The 15,500-nt window shown below is 44.3% G+C and overlaps 1 long non-coding RNA gene across 1 annotated transcript; it reads right to left on the bottom strand.

Moving 5' to 3' along the window:
* Positions 1–463: 463 nt before the first annotated feature.
* LOC113963890 lies at positions 464–15,285 on the bottom strand. Its single transcript, XR_003532998.1, has 3 exons — positions 15,183–15,285; positions 9,229–9,319; positions 464–901 (listed from the first exon to the last, which is right to left on the bottom strand). It is a non-coding gene; the product is annotated as an uncharacterized LOC113963890 (long non-coding RNA).
* Between the last annotated feature and the right edge of the window lie 215 nt (positions 15,286–15,500).

The following is a 15,500-nucleotide window of genomic DNA, read 5'->3' as shown; positions in this document are numbered from 1 at the left end:
ATAAATGTGGCTTTGTAGTTCTGTGAGAACCGGTAGAGTTCCACTTCCAGGAAAATATTAATGATTAACCATGAACAAGTAAAAGAGGATGAGACCTTTGTGGTGTCTGCTGAGAGACAGCGGTTATTTTGCCATAGCTGACAAAAATCCCAAGCCCGTGGCCAGTGGATGCTTGGCGCAAACTTCCACTTACCCAAAAACAAGGCACACACCACATAGCTCTTCTCCAAACTTATCCAGAAATTTGCTTAGCCCTCTCTAGTACATAACCCTGGAGATTCTTACCCTGAACCTCCCCTGGACCCCTGCAGCAGACCAAGGGGCAAGGACTTAGTTTTGCCCAGATTTAGTGAAACTAGGCAGTAAACTTTATTAATCTCTCCAAGGTAAGAATTAGTATCTGTTCTTCCTCCTTATTCCTCCTCCATCAGCACCAGCTGCTACAATGTGTATTGCCCTATAAAACACTTTCTGTTCAATGCTGGTGCCCTCAGGTGCCCTTCTCCTCCCCCGTTGTCCCAGATGAACACCTGTGAGAGGCAGATGGTACAGCTAATCCAGAATATATTTCTTGAGTCCATGTAGAGAAGCTGCCAAGCTGCTGATATTTTGGCACCATGCCTTGTGGCATCCATGGCTGGTGAAAGACACAGATGCTGCCTGAAAATAGCTGAAGAGGAAATTCTCCCAGTGTCTCCGGAGGTCTGGGGAAGGCGGCTGCTGCTGCAGGGTTCATAGGTAGACATCCCACCAGCACCCTTGAAGGGATTGCCTCGTGAGCAGAGTTTCCTTGCTCATGTCTTAATCAGCCTTTCCTCCAGCTCTGTTTCAATGGGCTCTGTGGGCACTGCCTTGCCTTCTCACAGTGAAGGGTGAGAAGCCATTTTTGGCCGGACGTGGCCTGGCAAAAGGAGGAAATGTTTTTGCAGAGATCTGGGAGCTGTTTTTTCTACTTGCAGACTTCACGCACACTCAGAGACTGCAGCAGCAGACATCTCTGTTCACTTGTTTTCATAAAAGATAAGCATTGGCACATATTTATGTCTGCCAGGGGTATATAATAAGCAGCCTCTTCACCACTGAGCTTTGTCAGAGCAGTTGCAGAGAGCCATGCAGGTGAGTGAGGACAACCCCACTCCACTCTGCATCCCTCAGCAACCAGCACCCCCAGCCCTCTGAGCTGTAGCAACAGGGTCCCCAGGACAAACCACTACCATCATTAGCTCAGCTCCTTCTTGGCAGAGAAGTGGTTTTCCAACATGTGATTGTGCCTGGGAAGTAGCCTGGTTCCCTCATGATGAAATGGCTCTGAGGTAGGAGCCATGCCCAGGCACAGCCACAGCAGTCCCCCTAAAATTCAGATATTCATCAGGGCCTATTACAACTGAAGCTGGAGCCCAGCAGTCATCAGGAAAAAGAACTGAAACCAGCTCACCTGCACATAAGACCAATAATAAATACCAAAGAATCAACACACTGTGCTCTTTCTATTGTGTGGGGCTTCAGGACAGCATAAATCCGTTCACTACCTGGTAGGTTTTGAAAGGAGTGTTCTTATTGCCCAAGGTCTGCCAAACACTTCGCAGACATGAAGGAGAGCACAGTCCTTGCCTGAAGGGGCTGATGGTCAGTGGCACACTAGCAGTGAGGAAAAGAAACAAATAAGATGAAAAAGGCATGTCAGTATTGGAAAATGTGTGGTTTGCCCCAGTATATTTTGAGAAGCTGGAAGAAATGTGGGAAACATTAATTTTACTTCCACTATTTATTCTTTTATAAGTTCTATAGCCTTCAGATCTCTAATTCAGGGTCTAATGTTCTTTTTTTCCACTATTCAGTCCTTTTATGCACATTTTGCAGGAAAATAACTCTTGTTCCTTGCCCCCTCTTCCTCCTCTCCCCAAACCAGAACACTACACCCAGCTCCTTAAAAACATGGGGGTACATAACCCCACAGGGATCAAATAGGCTTAACCCGATTTAGGTCCCTAAACACCTTTGAGGATTTAGGCTTTAATCAGCTCATTTAATGAGCTCCTGTGGTCAAAATGCACAAACAAGGTCTTAAAGCCAGTGGCTCTGGGACCCACTGCAGAAAAGGCTCTCCAAATGCAAGGAGAGCACACCAAGGCAGTCAGGGAAAGTCCCAGAAAGCAGTGCTGAGATGGATGCACTTCCCAGGTAGAAACACTGTCTCTGTATCAGGTGATGTGGTAGTGACCAAAAAACAGCCATGCAGTATTTGCAGCAGACCTGCTTTCTGCATCCCCTGTAAGGCTGCATCCCCTTCTCCTGTTTTCAGAAGGAACCTAATTTCTTGCTGGTGATCCAGAAGCAGGAAGGCACCATGGAGAATTTTGGCTGTGCCTGCCAACACAGTTTGGGGGGAAACTCTTCTTCCCATTAAAGGACACAAGTAACAAACCAACTAACTTCAGCCACAAGCAACTTAGCATAGAGACTTGAAACTCACAGCTGTGGCTGCTCTTGTTGCCTTACCACAGAATGGAAAAGAAGCTCCCTCTTAAAAATAGTAATGCTATTTCATTATCACAGAACTTGCACACCAAACCCACTCTACTACAGAATATAACTCCACCAGGTAATGTATGAACAGAAAATAAAAGAAAAAAAGAAGAAAAAAAGGGATCCCTTTTGTCTGGAGAAGTTTAAAAGAAGAATAGGTGGTACTATAAGCAGCAAGAAGCAGTATTGGTGGTGCAGCAGTTCAACCATAAACAAGTCTGGGCTGTGGTTTTTGGTAAAGTGTCATAAGAAGAGACCTTCCAGGGAAAAAAATTGATAGGAAAATAGCAAAATTGCTTTTTTAGTAGTTTATGGGCAACCTGTGGGTTGTAGAGGATGTAGATGATGAGGGCTAAACAGTGCTATACAGTATGCATGGTGGCAGTGACAACCCCAAGGCTCAGTGAGGGCTCTGCTCTCCTGAGCACAAGGACACAGACAGGCATGGCAGCACCCAGCCTCTCCAGGAAGTCACTTATCTGCAGCCTTTCTCAGGAGGTCTGATACAACCACACATGATTCATGCTTAGGTTGCTTTGTTGAAATGCAAACAGGTGTTATAAAAATACAAGATAGTCTTCTATGGCTTTCACAGAAGATGTTGGCTTTGATTACATAAGAAATCAAAATTTTACATCATTCAGAATCTTTCACTGCCTCTGGATTAGCTTGATGGAGCTCAGAAGCCTTTTCTAACAGTGGTATGGGGCTGGGAAACTGCGGACCCATTACTTTAAATAGTTCTGGACCATGATGACATTTTTCACTGTGAGTTTACCTAGGAAAAGCCATTTCTTGGTATTATTACATAGAAGGGACCACTGATGCTTAGTTATGTATGTGACAGTGGAAAATGAAGAGATGAAGTAACACTGTCTAATGTGGGAGCTGATTTCCACAATAATCAAGATAGATGATAGTAATAATAATTATCCATGGTGAGTCAAACTCTTGGATTAACTTTCTCAAAGCAATATTAAACAAGCTGGAGATATGAATGGAGGTAAAGCATCAGGTCCATGGCTGGCAGAGGGGTCTGGTGCTCCTCAGGCAGGACTGAGCTCTAGAAACTGTTTTGTAAGGATTGCAGCAGTACATGATTCAACAGAGTCCCTCTGTCTAACCACAGTATAACCCTTCAGCATTGCCTGCTGCACCTAAACACGCTTCACTTTAACTCACTACAGGGCACAGTTCACCTCTTTTGGTGTTTATTGTGCAGCAATGGGCGTGGATATTACAGCAGTGTCTGCAGTATACATTAGAAGGGGCAAAGGAAGTAGGGGTAACCACTGCTCTACTAATAGCAGTTCTTGGAGGAGCTGACACTTCTGTAATATGCAAGTGACAGTCGCCAGGCCCAGGGCTGTGCTGGGTTTTGGCAGCAGGCCTCCTTCGAGGCAGCTGTTTCAGAAATCCTTGTGTATTTCTTAGGTTGCTCTCCATTCAAGTCAGTGCACCAGTACTCACTCCAGCTCTTCTCTTGCTCTAAATGATGCAAGGGTGCTTTGACCAACAGATTTGGAAAAGAGTAAATGGCAGCAAGCACCTTTCCCTATGGAAGCATCTACACCTGACAGTACTCCAGGCTACTACTCTCTGTCAAGGCCCTGCTCATTTCCAACCTTCCAACCCAATCCTCAAGCCTTCTGACACAGCAGCTTGGATGAGAACCATCTGTTCCTTAAGATGCAGCCAAATCCCGCTGGACAGCCTAACCCTCTGCTTGCACGGGTGGCAGGATTTCTGAAATTACAAACATACCTGAAGACTAGTTGGGCACTTCTACAAATTCTGCAAAGTATTGGTGCAAAAGTAATGCTGAACTCTTGAAATCAAGAAGACCTGAGGACTTAGCCTGAAAAACTATTTTTAGAGTGGAGATATCTCAAAAATATATCCTGTCTGCCTTTTCAGGAAACTAACCTCCTTTCAAGATCACCCTCCATGGTTTCTATATTGTTCTACCAGTGCTCAGACTGTTATGTAAATGTCACAGCACTTACAGTGAAAAGAGGCATTAGTGCAAATCATAATCAGGTCTGAGGATTCAAATCCTCCCTCCACAGGTATGTTGCTGTGACCCTGGCTCCAGGGGGGCACTGCTCCAAGCATAAAATGGGGAGTTCTCTGACCTGTCAGGGTCAAGATGGGTTAGAAATTCAATTCAAGCCCCACACAGCTGCACTGTAACTGGCATAGGAATCCTTGCATCTGCATTCACCTTTTAGGTTAGCTTTCACTGTTATTAATTTCCTTTTATAGTATCAATTTCATGTTTACCAGCACCAGATTCTGAGCTGAGGTAGATAAGCAATGATCCATTTCTGTTAAGTGAGTGGCATTATTTCACAGCCGTTGAGGGGATGGCCCCTAGCTATTAATTTTTCTTTGCTCCTCTCTCTTGACAGGAATAAGCTCTTCTAGAATTTGAGGCTAAATAAAGAATCACCCCTTGGACAGCTGAGTCCTATAATTCCCTCCTGGCTTCCACCTTTGCTTGCTGCCAGTAGAAATGAAGAGTGCTGAGCACCTGACAGGATCAGGCCCTCGGGTGGCTCATTGGCTGTGCCAGCCCTCTAATTCTGGGGTAATGATAATAATTGGGCTTGCACTGAGTGTTGACACATATTTATTAATTGCAAGGTGCGGCTGGCTCTGCACTTTGCTAAGACAAACACTCACAGAACAATGTGCACAGAGGAGGCTGGAAGCCATCCAGCCATGTGTCAGCAGCAGCTGAGAGGGGAGGAAATTGCTAACTGTCCCGCACAAGGAGACAGGGTGCTGAAAATCCATCTGAAGATAGAAAGATCTCCTTTTCTTGGGTTCAGTTTTCCTTTTGGAGAAACCTTTCCTGTTTCATCAGAAAGCCCCTGACCTTGCCTTGGCCCGAGTGGCTTGTGACACAAGACCAAGATGACACAATTGGAGCCAGGCTTCATGCCAGGGCTGGCAGTGATTTAGTGACGTTCCTAGAGAGCAGGGGGAGGAAGGCCCTGGCCCATGAGCTGAAGGTTATTTGAACAGAGTCATATATTTAAGGTAGGAATCATATGAATCCCAGCACAGTAGGAAGGGAAGGGAAGCCTACCTGCCGGCCTGTGAAGTGGCTCATCCTCACAGAGATACTGGATGGATGAACTGAACTGCTGGATGCTCAAGGGAGAAACCAGCAATGGAACTGGGACAGAGAAGACTTTTCATTCTTACTTTTGGTACTAAAATAGTAAGTAACAAGTGACTGCACTGTATTTATTTACTGCCCTGTAAATGGAGCCCAGTGACTCACTCCTTTTAGTGCTTTTCTTTATCAGTGATGAAATTATTCTCTCTTGAGAGCAACTACTTTCCTTCCTCTTCCTTCAGCCTGAGGATTTACATACAGCAATACCAGATAAGCGAAGCCAGTGCAAAACAGCTCGCTGAGTTCATACCTCAGCTTCAGTTGAGTTATGTCTGGCAAAACTGCAACTAGCTTGGATGTGTCTATAGGCTCTTCCTCATTGTGTCTCTGCTTGCTGTGTCACACAGCTCAGAGCACTTCGAAGCTGCGCTAACTCGTGTCACTTAGAGAGATTTTCAAAGCCCACTTAACTTATCTGCCCTGTCATAGCTGTGACCAGCCTGGCACTAATCGGGATGTTCAAGAAATATCAGCCAGTTACTCACAGTTCTCTGAACCAGCGAAGAGGAGAAACTTCCTTTCTCATTTTAAGTAGTTTCTATATGTCTAGAGATGTCTTACAGAAACAGAAACTATACCTGATAAAATGCCAGCATTAATCCATTTGATGTATTTAAGTGCGGCTGTTTAACAGCAACATATCAAGTTAATGTGATACTGATGGAACAAGAAATGGCATCAGAGAGTTTCAAAAGATTTCTTATCACAAAGAAAAAAAAGGATTTTGACTTCCCATTTCATTTCTCTGTGAATGAGAACACCTTTGCTATTTACATTATTTACTGTTTACTGTAGTAGAGTCACTACTAAAAATCAAAGTGATTTGCAGAGCCCTGCCAGTTCTTTTTATACCTCCTTTGCTGACTCAATAAACATCTGACACTCCAGTATTGTAGCTAAGTGTACTGATTCTGCCCTCATGGAAAACATCTTTTTTAGAGAATTGTTCTGCTTCTGCTTAAAAATGTGATTTGTCTGGTGAAGCATTTGTAAAAGCTTTTCCCCCCCAATGTTACTCCGGCAATTGTAAGCAGCTAGGCAGGTACAGTAACTTGAGAAGCTATGTGAAATCTTCTGATATGCAAATACATTGCTGTATACACGGCAAAGAAGAGCTTTGGGTACACTAACATGGAACAGAGTTACACTAACAAACAATTCCTTTATATGCTATTTTGAAATAAAACTTCATCCTGAAAAATGATGTGAAGTAAATATTCCACAAAGCCTTTGGCTGTAGGGAAATGGTTCTGAGTTCAGACCAGTTCTGCTTCAGACTGGTTCTGTTTCTACCGATGCAGTCACCTTTAAATGAAATAGAGCAGGATTGGAGACAGGAGCAGGATTGGGCCTGAGGAAGGTGCAGCAAGGGAAGACATTCTGGTAGCAGCTGACAAGGACAGGGCATTTCGTGTCTCAACCATCACCTGGCAGAATTGAACCAGATGGATGTCCCTATGGGAAAACGTGGCCTTCCAGTCTGAAGAGGACACGTTACATCTGGTCTGTATCTGCTCTTGGATCCAAATTCAGGTAGGGAAGAGACAATAGGAAACAGCCTAATGCAGCTCCACTATGGTGTTCTTGGATGCCAGCCATAGTTGAATCTTCCAGGTAAGTATGGAACACAAAGGAATTTATGAGCACATAAATCATAGGAGCTGAAGGTGGGAAAGACACTGGAGGACTAGTCAATGCAGGCCTGCTTTCTACAGGGAATTTCCCAGTTGACAGTTTTAAGAATTTAAAACAGTAGAGCTTTAACTTTCCTCTGGGAGTAATTCAAAGTGGTTAGGGACCTATCTGAACCTTTTAGCATCTTGGTGTGTTTCATGGGACTAGCCCTGTACAGATTCCTAGCAGCTCTTGATGCAGGCCTTTAGCTTCAGATTTCTCTTTTACCATTTATTCCAGGCTTATTCTATGACAAAGCAAACCCAGAAGTGGAGGTAGTCACTTCAGGCTTTCCTGCACTGTGGGTTTCCCCATATTTCCTCCCATGGAAACTGTACCACAGGAAGAGTGGGTGTGAAAAGCTCCCTGAGTGAACAATCTGGGTTACAGTGAACTGGGAAAATGCATTAACAAGGAACAAGGAATCCTGCATGTAACATCGTTGTGGGATGGCTGCAATGTGTTGCAGTTCCACTCTAACATACAGCAGTATGTTGTCTGTGCAGCAGGTCCCTAAGATTTCAGACACTTTCACAAATTGTTCCTAGAAACTAGTCTGAGTTTCAGTAAGGCAAATCACATCTTCTAAAGGCTTTGCTGGTCTGCACTAGGGCAGGCTGTGCATCATAAGCTACTCTACAACAGATTTCCAAAGAAGGAAGAAAGAGCACACAGAAAGATTCAGGAAACTGCCTCTGCCCCTGATATCTGAGATTAAGGCTGGTAGAACGGGAACAGAGACCTGTGCTTAAATTCCACTTTATATTCTCTGTAAAGATGAACAGTCTGTTGGCATTTTGCAATGACTGTGAAGAATTTTAGTGGTTAATTATATCCCCTGTTTCTTGCCTCACTATCTCTGTGCACATTCACATGAGTCCTAAAAGGAGTTTACTGTTCAAATGCCTAGGCTCTGGGCCAGCTGCAGTGCCTAAATAGAATACTGTGAAATATCTCCTCATGTGCCATGATAAAAAGCTTGGGGACATACTATAAAGAGCTTTGACTACATCTGCAAAGTCATGAAATGTTATGTCATGAGTGCTACGAGAACCACAAGGTTGTGATCTCAGAGCAGTCTCTCAGCCAAAGTAAAAGAGTAACAAATCTAAATGGCACCCAGCATTCAAGGACTTTGTCACCATGGTGACACTTTTCAACTGGGTGTGCCAAGGGTGGGACAGCGGTGGTTGGCCAAAATGTGCAGGTTACTGCAGTGGGAAAAGTGGGGCAGTAACATAATGGGCACAGAGGAAGGAAAGGGTGAAAAGCAGGTCCAGCAGTGGTGGCATGACAGTGGGAAGCCAACAGAAGATTCCCAAGGCATTGATGTGCTTATGAGCTTAACAATTTCCTCTTGCCCTAGGTTGGTCACTCACGGTCAGTGTGTGAAAGGGGAAGATGGTGATGCGCCACTGTGGTGTGCCAGGTGAGAGTCAGGAAGGGGAGAAGATTTGGGGTGGGTGATAGTTTAGCCACAGCTGGAGGAAGATGGTTTCTGTTAGCCTATGGCTTGTTTGAATAGAACACCATTCTTCACCTTCCTTTTCACATCAGTCTCACCACTGTTCAATTAAAATGCTAGTAAAATGTAAAGAGGGATAGACACTTTCTACTGAGGACCCTTGCCCTGGACTGACAGTCTGTCCCCTCCATGCATCTTTCTCTCCTGTGTTACAGGGGAATCTTTGCTTGCAAGCAGAGATGCTCTTGGGGCCCAGCCATTGAGACAGTTCCCTAAGACCCTGGCCAGCTGAGGGGAGAAGGGCAATACACTTAGTTGCTAAGATAGAAAGCAGTAAACACATCCAATGCTGAAATAGAAGAAGAAAGGGGCTTACCTCCTAGCTTCCCCCTGGTATACTAGAATTTTATGGTTAGGTCTTACCAGGCATCATGCGAGTCCCAAAGTTTTCAGTAGGCTTGACTAACCTGGGGCAATCACAGTAAAACATGGTTGAGTAGGAATGATCCATGACAAAACCCTCTCTCACCCATCAGAATTTGGCAGCACAAACCCTGCCAGAATCTGATTTCTTTCTTTACAAAGCACTTCAGCTCCAAGCTTTTGATTGAGAGTTACAAGGTGCCCTGACATGTTCCTGCTCCAACAATTCATTAGCCATATCTTTTTGCAACAATTGCTGTATTGCAGTATTTCTTCAGGGCTTCCTGGCTCTCCCTAGGAGACAGGGAGATGCAGGATCAGCACTGGGGCAGTCCATCAGGCAGTGCAGTCATGTCCACAGTAGAGCTTTGCTGCTGATTCCAGCAGTTTGCAGTTGTGAGTGAACTGCATTTGAGTGCAAGCTGGCACTGAAACACAGACTTGGCCATCTGGCCAACATGATTGCAAATGGTTGAAGGATGTGCAGGTACTGATCAGTTTTGGCATGATACAAAACAGAGCGGGAGGATGACTGGAGGCCAGTCAAACCAGCAGAGAAGCATTGATCCTCACGCACAGTGCACTATGAGAGAGCAGAGCAGACTGTCTCCAACGCTCACACCCACTGGAAATTGTGCTGTGTGGGTTCAAGGCATTTCAGTGAGGATATAGCTGGGCTTGCTGGAATCTTGAGCCAACAGGCTCTGAGAGTAATAACGAGTGTGTTAGGTGGGAGGCATGGGTTTAATTTCTGTGGGGTTCCTGGGATCAGCTCCTTCCTCTTGGCCTTTTGCCCTCCTCCCTGGCACTGGGATGTAAGTCCTCTGGAGCAAGGTCTGTCCCTTCAAATGGGTGTGGACACAGTGGGTCGAAGATCTGGTTTGGGTAACTTCATCTGCCCACAAGTTCAAATATTCATAGTGAGGTCCTCCCTTGCTTAATTGTCAACCTGTACTATCCCCCCTGCCTGTGTCACAGTGGCAGAGAAATACGTGGCAGGAAGGGGTTAACTTGCTGTGGGGGGCCAGGGTGGTTTGCAGGCAGAAGGGAGGAGCAGGATAGTATTTCTATATTAACATGCAGCTGGTTAATGCAGCTGAATAGCCCTGGCTCAGCTGTTACCTTTCTCAAAGCCAATGGCAAATGATGAAAAACCGTGGTAATATCTATTAAAAGTTTGTGGAAGGGGCCTGCTCAGTGGGAGCTTTTCCATCTCACATACAAGTGATGATTTAGAACAGAGAAAGATCCCCTCGAGGGGATTTTATGAACCATGCAATGCTAATTAACTCCATTGTTGTATTTTGTTTTGAACATAAGAGTCCCTCTGGGATTGCAGCACTCTTTCCTCCTGCAATAGATTTCCATTTTGCACCACTGTAAAAAATCTCCTCCACATCCCATCAGCAAAAGGGATTAACAATAGGGAGAAGCATATGTGCATACTTTTATGGGGTTCTAGGGAAGAATGTCTCTCCCTTCACCTCCCAGATGCATTCTCAATAGGGGCCATTCTGTACATCCTTGGTTTCGCTGTTTCTTTAACCTTGAATTAAAAACAAGTGTACATCAAACACTTGGCAGCATCTCCCTTTGATCTTCAGCATATTCAAACCACTTCTGAACACACTGTGCTGGAGTTTGTTTTAGCAGTTGAGCTGTTTGGGCAGAAATGCAAAAGGAAAAGAAAAAAAAGAAAACCAAAACCCAACTTCGCCAAAAAACCAACAAAAGCCATCAACACCAGAAGTGGAAGCACTGATGAATGACTGATTTGCTCATCTACAGTATATCCCAAAAGGAAAGCAAGAGAATGAAAGCTCTCATCTGTTTGAAGCCCTTACTGGCTCGTGCCAACAATGTTCAGAAGAAACTTGACTCTCTCTGTGCTGGATCAGCTCTTCGTTTTCTGGGCTTCTGGTGTTCCACTTCAGTTTGCCCGGATGCTCTTCTCTCTGCTCATTCATTTTGTATTCAGCAAAATGGATGCTGACTGGCCTGGTGCTCTGGCTATCATTAACTTCAGTGAAGTCAGAACAAGGACAAGAGCAAGAAATTTCAGGTGAATCAAATGGCTTCTTCTTAACTTTTTTAGCTTCAGTTTTTGGCCTCCCTCAACTCTGAGAAAGCCCAGATCTCCATGGGGTGTCTTGGATATTCTCTTCTCTTCTCTTCACTGCCTGAAGTTTCAGCTCTGTACAGGCCAAAATTCACAGAGTGTTGATTCCTGCTTTAGGCAATTCAGTTGTTTCATGGTAAGAAATATTTAGCAAGCTGTCCCAAGGGAGTGGCTAGTGAACTGGAGTCTGATTCATGACTTCTGGATGGTACTGGAACCACATTGGGAGCTACTTACCACCAGTTGTAAAGGGAATTCTGCATGAGCTTGACCAACAGGAGCAGGGATTTGCAAATAAGAGACTTTTTCATTTACCTTGTAACACTGTAAATTCTTATGTCTTGATTGCTAATTCATGCTGGAATATAATTATGATCAGACCAATTTCTGAGTCCTCTGAATGAAAAACTGGAAAGACATTTAACATCTTCAGGAGTGTAAATAACACAAGCCATAGAGTAATGCTGCCTTTGCACTCAGGCCCCTGGGGTCATGACTGCTGCCTCCAGACCCAGGCAGAGCTGCTGTCAATTGGAGACACTGCAGCTCATCAGAGACCCTACCCTCCCATCATGTCTTCAGCCAGCTAAGCAGAATACTGAATATATTAAACAACTTTATCAGGGATCCAGTGAGGACGTTCATTGAGGCAACAGCCTCTGTGGCATTGGCACTAGACTGATGAAGGAAAATTATTCATGTAAAGCTTCCTATTCTCCCCTCAACATCCCTCACTTTCTTCAAGCTCCTCTTTTCCTTTTCAAAAGGAGGAGAAACAATTTAAAAATATTCATACTAGTTCTACCTCAAACTTTCTGGCAGCACTATGGCTGGATAGGTTTTCCCTTGGAGTATTGCATTCAGTGATCACAACAGAGGTGTTCCTGAGCGCCTTCTTGTTCAAACATTATGACATTGTCTTATGCTGTAGGGTCTTGAGGACAATTACTACAACAGTTGTAGTTGTCTATTGAAACAGTGGTCTGCAGAGCATGCTAGTGTATGTAAGACAACATATTGATATGACATTGTCATTCTTTCTGAAAATGCTGCTAAATGTTTTCTGCTGAGTGTTACAAGTCTGTGTAAATACCTATTTTTCTTTTTTTCTTTGCAGTCCCTTATAGCAATTGACAGAATCAAAAAGGCAAAACTGAGGGGAAGGTACTTTCCATTCTAAAATCTTTAGCTTACCTCAAACACACATAATATTGTAGTGACCTCAGCATCTTCTCACTCACATCTATATAAAATAACCAGAGCAACTCCATAGGTTTACCCCACTCAACATCCAGAGAAGGAAGAGTAAGAGCTATCCCATTTTTGAGAAGCATTTCCAGTGCTATGTTCTCTCAGGAGCAAATTTGTCAAATCCTGTTGCTTTTTTTACCTTTTAATTTATCCTACAAGGGAAAATTTCTGTGAACAGAACAATTCCACAAGTCTTTTTTTTTTATAGTCCTCTCTGTAAGTCAGTCTTCCTTTAGCACTTGCTGACCATTGGCTTGTTAATGTGCAGGTGGGGAGAGCAGCGAAGATTTTGCCAGTGTGGTCCTCGTCACACGGGCCAGGATCACTCTCTCCACCCTTGTGCAGCTCAACATATTAGTCCTTTATTGAACTGCTGCAGGTAACCATCGCCCTGACCAGCTCAGGCTTGTTTCCAAAAGCTAAGCAATAGTTGCCTGATGATTGTGTGATAGGAACACCAAATGCGAGACAGTGAGCCCCCTGTTGACTGCTGAGATCACAGCGAGCCGCAGTGCAGCGAAGCCTTTCTGCAGACACAAAGAATATATTTTGGTTGATGCCACTCCTGTTTCTGGCACCACAGAGGCATCGCACCCCTCTCTCTCTGCCAGGCTAAGTATAGAAGACACTTGAACTCCCCAAAGTTTCATTCCCACTTGGAGCTCAACTCTCTCCAAGTAAGCTCATTTGCATGCTCAGCCCAGGGAGGCCCACCAGCTCCTCTGAGGCTCTGCAAGGGGCCACACATCCCTAGTGTGCCACCCACAGCTGGGCCTGCCCACCTTTGGTTTCCTTGCTTCAGCAGCAGCGTGGTGATATTTTTGTAGTTTCCATGATATGGATGCTTAATGCCAATGTCTGTTTGTTCTCTGTAACCTATGATTTTCCACACCCTGCTAGAACAAGTGAGAAGCAACTCTACTGCTACCTGAGCAGCTTTTACGTACTGTTAGGATGAAGCCGGATACACACCAGGGGAGTGTAAAGAAGGGTAGAACTTTCACATCTCCCGTGCTTTCTTTCCAGCCAGTTTCTGAGCTTTGCATTTCCACGTGACCATTTTCCCCTTTCAGACAGAAGGGTAGGTAACCCTGTTCATCACAACGAGCACAGGGTACTTGCAAATATTATTTTAGCTTGTTCCTGCTCTTCTCTGTCTTGCCCTAATATTTGCAGTAGATAATTTCTAAAGCCTAAATAACTTAGGCTTGTGATTGAACATGCTTTTCCTGAGCTAAATTCCACCCTGTTCCAAAGTAATTGCTTCGTCTCAGTGGCTCTTCTTAAATCCTTAGGAGAAGAGGGCAGAGGTTCAACCTCTGAGTCTCACAGCCGAAACATACAGCCCAGCAGTCACCCCCATGTGCCTGGGGGCTCTAGGGGCTCCTGTATCACACCCCAATACAGCCCTCTGCCTTCCTCTGTCACTCTCCACTCCACTGTCATGAGTCAAGCCCAACCTTTTTTTCCCGGAGAATAGGGGTGCCCTACTTTGGTGTGGCAGACCCACAGGGCCCCTCCAGGTCAGGTCCCTGAAGTGCCCAAAGTCTCCCACTCAGCTGCCAGCTGCATGACAGGAGGCAGAGGCTGGTGTCACGCCAGGATGCATTTCAAAGCCAAAGAACCCTTGTTTTAAGTCTGTTGCAAGCTTTGTGCAACAACCTTTCTCCCAGAAGTCTGGCGATAAAGCTTTTAAAATTAATTTGCATAATTGGATCTTTAATTCTTTTTAAATGGAAACCAAAATGGCACTGTTCTTAACAAAAAAGACTTTCACAAAAGCCAAAGGATTGGTTGCAAGGTGGAGAAGTGTCACTGAGCTGAAACTAAGCCCAGATAAAAGATAATTAGGCAGACTGAACCAAATTCTGATTGTAGACAGAGGGGAAAATCTGAGGTAACAGCTCAGACTTCAGTAAAATTACTTCACGCTCATGTCAGCATAACTGAGCCTTGGTCTGCAGTAACTACTTTAACTTTTCAGCTCTGTGGTTAATTAGCAACTCTTTTCATTTATGTGGGGGTTTCCTTGTTCAAAAATTTATTAGATTAATAAACACTCCAGATATTTTTGTAACAGCGGGACAAATGCTCCATTTGTGCAAAAGACCAAGACATCGTTTGAAGCAATCTGACTGCCATCATTTAATTCAGCAGAAATTTTGGCCTACTGAGATACTATTAGGAGAGCTGTACATAGAAAACCAGATAGAGTTCAGTTAGTAAAAATGAAGCATGTGCTTGTAAATGAAAAGCAACATTTCTAATGAAGTACAGTGTATTTTACCTCCCATCCCTCCCTGAATTACATGTGCAGCTGTATATGGTGTTTTTACCTTAAAATAGAATTTTAAAAAAGCAATTTTAGTACATATAATCCATCACACTTTTTTCTAAAGAGCTTTTTATATTGTTAAAAATATCCCAATGGCAAGGTACAAACCTGTTCTACAAGAGAGCTCAGTTTTCTCCCCATGTTTGCAACAATTCATTCTTTAATCAAATATAAAGAAACTCCATTGGTGTCCTCTACTCACCAGTGCTATTAGTTACCCAAAGCCTGAATGCCAGCTAAAGGCATATGGCCATAACCTCCTTAGACTTCGCTTTAAAACAGCAGTGAATCTGAAGCACCGGGCCTGCAGCAAGCTGGCAGAATGCAAATAGGTTTCTGTGACTCGTCAATCCTCCTGGGTGCTCCATCACTGCTTGTGTCATGGAAACACAGTCTGGGCAGCAGGAACATGCAGGAAGCCCATAGCTAAATTCTGTTCATGGGTACCGCAGTGTAAATCCAGAACAACACCACCAGAGCCACCAGACTTAACTGGGATTTTTATCTGGGCAACTAAAAT

This window comes from Neopelma chrysocephalum, unplaced genomic scaffold (genome assembly GCF_003984885.1).
Source record: "Neopelma chrysocephalum unplaced genomic scaffold, ASM398488v2 Primary Assembly neopelma1_26, whole genome shotgun sequence".
NCBI classification, from domain to species: Eukaryota; Metazoa; Chordata; class Aves; order Passeriformes; family Pipridae; genus Neopelma; species Neopelma chrysocephalum.
The sequence above is the reverse complement of the archived record's forward strand: the minus strand, read 5'-3'. Positions and strand labels throughout refer to the sequence as shown.